This window comes from Ananas comosus, unplaced genomic scaffold (genome assembly GCF_001540865.1).
Source record: "Ananas comosus cultivar F153 unplaced genomic scaffold, ASM154086v1, whole genome shotgun sequence".
In the NCBI taxonomy this organism is placed as follows: Eukaryota; Viridiplantae; Streptophyta; class Magnoliopsida; order Poales; family Bromeliaceae; genus Ananas; species Ananas comosus.
This window is the reverse complement of record NW_017893544.1, coordinates 39,363-47,748: the sequence shown is the minus strand read 5'-3', so window position 1 is coordinate 47,748 and position 8,386 is coordinate 39,363. Positions and strand designations below refer to the sequence as shown.

General features: G+C 44.5%; 1 long non-coding RNA gene across 2 annotated transcripts; it reads left to right on the top strand.

The window, feature by feature from the left end:
- Positions 1-635: 635 nt before the first annotated feature.
- LOC109706279 lies at positions 636-983 on the top strand. Of its 2 annotated transcripts, none has more exons than XR_002215147.1 (3): positions 636-669; positions 768-835; positions 950-983. It is a non-coding gene; the product is annotated as an uncharacterized LOC109706279 (long non-coding RNA). The 2 variants fall into 2 exon arrangements; XR_002215146.1 differs by having other exon boundaries at positions 953-972.
- Positions 984-8,386: the final 7,403 nt, after the last annotated feature.

Sequence of the window (8,386 nt, the reverse complement as noted above, 5' to 3'; positions counted from 1 at the left end):
AGTATTTTTTTGCTTGGTGTACCGGTACAGAATGGCAGATACGTGGCAGCAAGGTTAATTTGGTAATTTCACTTCTAATCCATATCTACTTGACCCCAGCACGACCTCTGGAGCCCCATAGATGATGCTAGAGCCCAGAGAAAGGTCTTTGCACCATCCTTACTCTCTCTCTCTAGGGTTTTTCTTTCTCTACAAAGAAATCGCCGATTTAGCTCGTTTTTGTCGCACCGCTTGTTCTCCGCTGTTTGCGAGTGTCGCAGAGCCCTGGTGGACGTGTGAGAGAGTATTGTGGAAGGTTCTTCACAGCTTTAGACTAGTAGGTTGCTGGTTGGAGGGTTGATAAGGTAATCGGCTCAACTTTTTCGTTATCGATGTTCTAGTAGTCGAATCGGGTATTAATTTCAGGTTTTTGCTTCCAATTGTTTTAAACTGAGGTTTCAGCAATTAAAGATGAGTTAATTAGCTGTGAATTAATCTCCTTAGACCAGGGATATGCTACTTTGAAGCTTGATAGAGATAATTAGCCAATTATGAAGCTAGTTCGGAACTATATGAAGTTTAATCGGGTAACTAATGCAGTTTGGAATGATTCCTTCGCAGTAGGTTTTTGAACCACTTTGAGCTAATTTGGTGACCTTGGGGACTGGTCTAGAAGTGTTCTAACCTGAGGTAAGCAGGAATTTCAGTTAGAAAACTGAATTCGCAAGATTCCGACTATATTTATTAGTATTTGATGACTTTGTTGCTGTTTTGGAAATGGTTCGCAGCGGGCTTGCAACGGACCTTCGGATTATCTCCGGCTGATGCGTGAGGGATTTTGGAAGCTTAACTTGAGGTATTAACTGAGCCAAAACAGGGATTTAAGCTATTACTATGTACTAAGTGCAATTGCGCCGAAATTGGACATTTCGGTTGTAGTTTTGATACGATATTCATGCTTTGTGTTCAGCAGGATTGAGACCTAGTGGAGCTGATCCTTGGGATTCCTTTGGACTGATTTGAGCTTAGTACTAGGTGGGTTTGACCTAACCAGAGCAAGTGAAGCTCCCCTATGTTCTATATGTGACTATAGAATTGGTATAGTTGTGTGTAATTGTGATTATTGTGATTAGTAAAGTACTTGGAACATGTCACTATAACATTTGATATAATTGAAATAGAACCTCTATGAAGTAGAGAGCATTCATGCATAAAAGTATTCATGCATAATAGTATTCTTGTTTAGTTCAGTAGAACAACCAAGAGATAAGTTTATAATGCTTCTATAAAGTAGAGAACAATGACATTCTCTTGACTCTAAAGTAGAGAACAATGACATGCTTTTTGCCTATGTTGATAGTGCCATGATAGTGGAAAGATTCTAATGCCATATGTAAATTAGCATTACTGTCGCATGTTTATTAGTCTAGTGGATACTAGTTGTTGTCAATAATTGTTATATTGAAATTCCGATCAAAGGATCGAGAGCGAGAATATTGTGAGCTAAAACATGATAATTGAGACATATTGGACTGTGGATTATGCTTGCTTGCCATCGTGCTCATTCGCACACGCTTGTGAGGGTCGCTCCCTACAAGCCGGCACTCCGGAGTTGGCCTACGCGACAGTTGCTCGCCCGTGCGGGATTGGGTGCCGAAGTGGATTGCCGTGGGGAGTGTATACTACCACGGGGCCATTAGGCGCGGCGCAAGCCGGACTACCTTGGGTAGGCCCTGATGAATGAAAGGAAACTCTAAATGAGATGAAAGCTCTAAATGACAAATGACAGTAATGAATGCTTACCAGTTATAGTGTACAGTAGTACTTACACATTCGTGCTTATGTTCATGTTTATGTTCATGATACAGTAGTGGCTATGTTTCTATTATATAGTTTGATTCATTACTGCAGAAATTATGATTACATGTTGATTACATGCTCATTACTTGTTAGCATCATATAGATATATCATGCAATCACTGCTTTTACTTTCATTCATTACATCATGAGCCTAGTGGTGTAATTCGTCGAGGCTGGCGGCTTACCCACTGGGAACTATTGTTAATAGTTCTCACGCCCTTTTTGTGGTTGTTTTTACAGAGCCTGTTACAGGAGAGGCTAGGGATCGTGGCAAGGGAGTCGCGTCTAGCTAGACATTGCTAGGAGCATGCTAGTCGATCACCTTGCTACTCGGGTTACGGCCGAGGGTGATGTCCCTATATATAGAGAGACCACCATTGTACCTATTTTTTGTATACCTCGTGATGTATATTTACTGTTGAACCAGATACTATAGTTGTGATATTTTCTCTTTTAGTTGAGATTTTGGATTGTGTACTCCTTATGCTATTGTTGATAGTATTATCGACTTGTACTTTGCTCTGATATCAGGATAGGATTTTCTATGTTTTTCTTCCTAGCGACTTGTGTTCTTGTAGACGCCTTATATACGGCAGGTGTATGGCGGGTCTGTGCACGTACCGGATATGCTTCCGCTGGTACTCGGGCGTGACACAGGTATACCCTGAGGGGTGGGATTGTCGGTTAGTTGCCGACGGTTGATTATAGTTTACTCAGATCTACTGTTGGATATGCTTGCGACCTAATTAGTCAGTTCGTGACTTTCATTGTGTGATGACCTATACGGTCGGTATACCCTGAGGGGTAGGATTGTCGGCTAGTGGTTGATGGTTAGTTCTGGATTATACTTGCATATCTTCGATAGGGTGTTAAGTGGTTCCATCCTAGTTGACCTGAGCGGTCGGTTCTTGTGCTTCCTTATAGTGTGATGACCTATTGGTCGGTTTGCCCCGAGGGGCGGTGATTGTCGACTGGTTGCCGACGGTTGGCTATTGAGCATATCAGCATTGATCGTCCGAGACTCGTACGCATTTCACGAACACCAGCGGTCTGATCCACCACAAGAGGGGGCCAACCCGTGAACCCATAGGCTACCTTGGGTTATATGCAGCCTGTGAGCCCATAGGCTACCTTGGGTTATACACAGGTAGAGTGGCAGTGGCATAGGCTTTGTGAGGAAGTGAATTCTCGAAATACGAGGATTAGACTTCATCCAGAACCGACCAAGGGTCGTGTTGGTGAGCTTTGGAAAAGCCAAAGATATTAAAATCACCAAAAGTGCATTGAAAACGAGTCCACGAGAGCAAATGGTGCGAAACCTGCACTGGAGCAAAACTGCTCTCGGGGACCGGTCCCTGGCAGGGAGAGACCGGTCCCATCGGCTGGTGTTGCGGGGGTTGCTTGAGGCAACCGGTCCCTGGCAGTGAGGGACCGGTCCCCGAACGTGATCCCAGCGAGAAAGCCAGAAATTTGGCTACGTCCTGAAAATGTTGCTCTCGGGGACCGGTCTCAGAGGCAAGGACCGGTCTCCCGAGGACCGGTCTCTCTGGGAGAGACCGGTACCCGAACGCGTGACCCGAGCTGAAGCTCTCGGGGACCGGTCCCAAGTCGGGGAGACCGGTCCCTTCGCGCGCAGGCAGCCCAGTAAGGGCAGTGCACAGAGTGAAAAGTGGAGGGATTTAACTGGATATTGTTACATTAGAGGGCTTATTAGTCCCTCTCTCCCTCTCACTCTCCCTCAGCCCACTCTCTCTCTCTCTCCCTCACACTTTATTGCTCTCTCTCTCTCTAGAAGGGAAAGAAGAAGAAGAAGAAGGGAAAAGAGAAGGAAATGAAGGGAGAAAAGGAAGGAGAAGAAGAAGGAGATCAACAAAAGAAGGCTTTTGGACCTCTCCTTCATCCTCTCTTCTCTCTTGAAGCTACAACAAGAGGTAGGCTACAAACCCTAGCTATGAAACTTAGGGTTTTTGGGTTTTGAGCTTTGGAAATGGGGTCAAATGGACCCCTAGCACCATTGTTGGAGGATTGAAGCTAGAGTTAGGGTTCCAAATTGCAAATGGCAAGATGGGAACCCTAGGGCACCAAAATAGGGTTTTTGGTAAAGTATGAGCTTGATCTCATTTGAGGCCTTGTAAACCTAATTGGTAGGTGCCAAAACGCGGGGGCGAAGTCGGATTTCGCATTCGTCGAGCGGGTCAAGAGCTATCGGCGAAACAAGGCCGATTGAGCGTCATTTGGACCAAGGAGACCGAGGCTTCGTCGTAAAGAACGCCGAAGCGCATTTCTAGAGCCTCCTTATACACAAAAGGTGGGGGGTGTCATCCCGAAACATCCGGGTTTTCTTTTATGTCTAAGTTAATTATATTGATCATATTGTGCTATAGGAATAGTAGTTGTACATTTCCATTTCCTTGCATGCTTTCTTGGTAGTGTAGCGGGGTGAGCTTGACACGTGGACTAGGATAGCATGAGGATTGGGTTTTGTGACATAGAATCCTATAGCGGCATAAAGAGCCGAACTTGGACATATGATAGCCTAGTAGAGTGGCATTGAACTAGTGTAGTAGAAACACTAAATTGAAACGAGTGGCATGTCAACTAGTAGAAAACTTACTACAATGACCGAACGAGTGGCATCGAGTCTAGTGTAGTAAACTTGACGTGAACTTAGGGATAGTTGAGATCCCGGCATCTAGGATGCATTGTATATTGTGCAGCAGAGGCACGTTGACCCTTGTAGATAGGGTATCCTCTTGTGAGGATTGGATCATACTCACTAGTTTGTTTTCGCCGTCGGTGGTCGCTCCACTGTGGCATGAGTCTCCGGAGTACTTTACTAGGGGCAGACGTAGTTGTCCCGCAGACGGTCTCAGTGTGCGAGTGCAGCTTCTCCTCACCTATGAGATTGAGAGTGAGTCGAGGGTTTAACCTACGGGTTAGCCAAGTAGATTGGGTAATAAACATGAAATGCATAGTAGATTTGCATTATTACCTTGAGTAGACATAGTGTATGTTGCAGTTTGCATTGTTATGTACTTTTCTATACTTATGACATGATACTAGCATGATAGTAGTTGTTTCATGCATTATTATCATTGATGGCATGATAGAGTAGTTGCAGTTCATTCTCTATATATCTATCTATCTCTCTATCTGTGCCAGCTTAGACCTAGTGGGAAAACCGGCGGCGTCGGCGGCCGAACCCACTGGGAACTATATTTATATAGTTCTCACCCCGTGTGGTTTTGGGGTACAGGTACACACAGAGGCGAGTCGAGCGAGGACCGCGGCAAGGGCATAGCGCCCTAAGTGAGCTTAGATAGTAGCTTTTCCTTTATGCATTAGAGTACCCTCGTGTACTAGATGATGTTTTGGATGGTTATTAGAGAGCTACTTATATTTTGAGGAAAACATGTACTTGCATTTGGAAGTTGAAAATGTAATATATTCAAATGTTGAATGGTTGTAATAGTTAGACTATCTCTCTTTATACACTTGTATCTACTTGTGGTTCTTGCTCTTAGATGTATTGCACTTGTGTGCATCTTATCGATCGTGTATGTTATCTAAGCATTTCCTGGGCGCTTATTTGTACATGATCTGGGTGTTTAGCCTTGGGCGGATAGGAGAGGTGCTGTCCGTTCGGCGGTCCGTCCGGCGCGCCCGAACCGTGCCAAATTGGTAGTGGATTCGGGGTGGGGCGTGACAGGCTTGAGGTCTGCCGTGCGGACCAACAGGGCCAAGTTTTCAGATTGGGTATATTTGGACTTCTCGTCCGGTTGATGCATATAGCTATAGTAGCGGTTGTTGCATGTATACTTATAGTCTTTCTTTACAGTTGTCTTGCTACTATAGTTTTGATATCCTTGTATGCTTTCAGTTCTTCGTTACAGTAGCGGTAGTTGTTCTTTCATATATATATATCTCATTCGTTCATTATCGTTGCTACTGTATTTCACTTACCCATGTTATTTATCTCTTCCTAATCCGGTGAGTACTCCTCGCCTTCTTCGGCTTGCGGTACCCACTGGGAGGGGAGACATGTTTACATGTTCTTACCTCCCCCACCATTTTTCAGGCATTGCGGGCAGTGAGGGTTGAGACGAGATGTGAGACACGTTCGTAGCGGTCAATAGAGCTTCCGACCCGGTTGGTTTAGTTTAGTTGCTAGCCTTTTTATTTCTGTTGTTATATCTTTGATATATTGGTTCAGTTGGTTTTTGTTTAATTGAATAAATGTGATTTTAGTAAATAAATTAAAGAACTTATGGTTTTTTTTTAGATGAAAACGGTTTTCTACCCCTCGTGGTAGCGTGTTTTAAAAAGAAAAAGATTTCCGTGTTGGAAACAGTTTTGAAAAGGTTTTCTTGTGGTTTTCATAAAGTAGTATTTCAAAATGAGTTTCCGGGTAGGAAACATTTCAACTGATAAATCTGGATTTATGTTCAAATCTCTGTATATGAACCTGTGGTGAATGGTGTATGGATGTACGAATGTATGGATATTTGTATGTTCAGTGATAGTGGTTGTATCCTGGTTATATTTTTGTACTCGTGCGACGCCGTGCAAATACATGGGAGACTCTGTCCGTGTGAACAATGGGCTCCCTGTATTTGTGGCGGATCTGGCATACTATGGGGGTCAGGTTTTTTTTTTAAAAAAAATAGACCCTTCCGCTGTGTTTTGAAACTAAAAATGGAGCTCGAGGCGTGACAGAGCTCATGAGCTTACCTCCTAAGCAAGCTCCAATGGTGAAGAGGAGGAAGAAGAAGATGACCAAAGTGTTCTCTTGCTTGCTCTCCTTCTTCTTTACCTTCTTCTTCTTCCTTTTCTTCTTCTCCTTCCTCACTTCAAGAGAGAGGGAGAGAGAGAGCTTAGAGAGAGAGTGGGGTGTGAAAATGAGAGAGGGAGAGACTGGTCTCCCATCTATACCCTCAACTAATGCGACAATTGCATTAGAGTCCCTCCACTTTGTCTCTCTCACACTGCCCAGACTGGGCCATTTTCGCGCTCAGGGACCGGTATTTCTAGCCAGGGACCGGTTCCCGAGAGCATTGCTCTTCATGCAGCAGCTTGCAGCTGCCTCTCACGCACACGGGGACCGGTCTCTCCCCCAGAGGGATCGGTCCCCGAGAGCAGATCTCTCGCAGGACACCCTGATCCATTTTCCACGCGTACGGGGACCGGTCCTAGCCTGAGGGACCGGACCTTCAGGGACCGGTCTCTCCACGAGGGACAAGACCCCGAGAGCAAACTTTGTGCGCAGAGATTTTCTGCTGCATACCAGGCTTACGGGAACCGGTCCTTCCCACCATGGACCGGTCCCCGAGAGCAAAATCTGTAAAGTTGCAGATTTCCATTCCTTTGCTCTTCGAGGCCCTCGCCAATGCACTTTTCGGTTTTCTGACTTCTTCGGCTTTTCCGAAGCATATCTTCTCGACAATTAGTCGATTCTGAGCGAAGTCCAACTCTCGGATTTCGAGAATTCACTTCCTTACACAAAGTCACGCCCTGGGAATCTTTTAATTTGAATTTTTTTTTAAGGAAAGCTAGTGGAAAACCTCTAAATTTTTTTTTTTAACACCTTTGAGAACACCCCGCGAATGCACACAGACCCACCACATGGACAAAGGATGCCCTGTATAGACGGACAGAGTCTCCCTTGTACATATACGGCGTAGCAACTCAAAACATAGTCAACCACAAATACAACCACACAATACAAATAATGTAATGATCATATGAAAACTATGATTCACATACCTTGATTATATTTAAACATTGTTAGGTAAAGAACTAAACTAATCCAACCGAATTATAGTAAACGTCAACAACAGACGGATCTGGAACGCGGCTATTTAGTATTGTCCTTATGCACCACCCGACCCTCACTGCCCGCATCACCTGAAAAATGGTGGGGGGTGAGAACATGTAAACATGTCTCCCCTCCCAGTGGGTATCGCAAGCCGACAAAGGCGAGGGGTACTCATCGGCAAAGGAAGAGATAATCAAAGTAATGAACAGATATCGTAAGGTCAGTAGCAATGATATAATAGCAGGTAGTATATGCAAAAATACCGCTACTGTAAGATAAAGTAGGAATCAACAACTGAGTATAATCAACATGTGTATTAGAATAGTAGCAATAATGACTAGGAAGGAACTGCAACTTCTAATCGGTATATAACTATCTGCTACAGTAACTAACCATAGAACGCACCAATGCATCAACTGGGTGAACGAAACCAACAACCAAAACCACTGGCGTATTGGTCAAAAGACCTCAGGCTAAATCACATTTTGCTCGCCCACCTGGCATATAACCCTAACAAGCACCTTGTAGGGCTCACGGGTCGGAAGTACGACCACTTTTTAGAAAAGAATACCTTCTTGCGGTAGATCAGACCGCTGGTGTACATGAAGATGCTCACGAGCTGTGGCAATCGATATAATATGCTCAATGGCCAACAACGGCAACTAGCCGAAAAAGTAATTCACAAATGTCCGACCGAATCAGGTCCACTGTTTTCGAAGAAAATGTCACCAT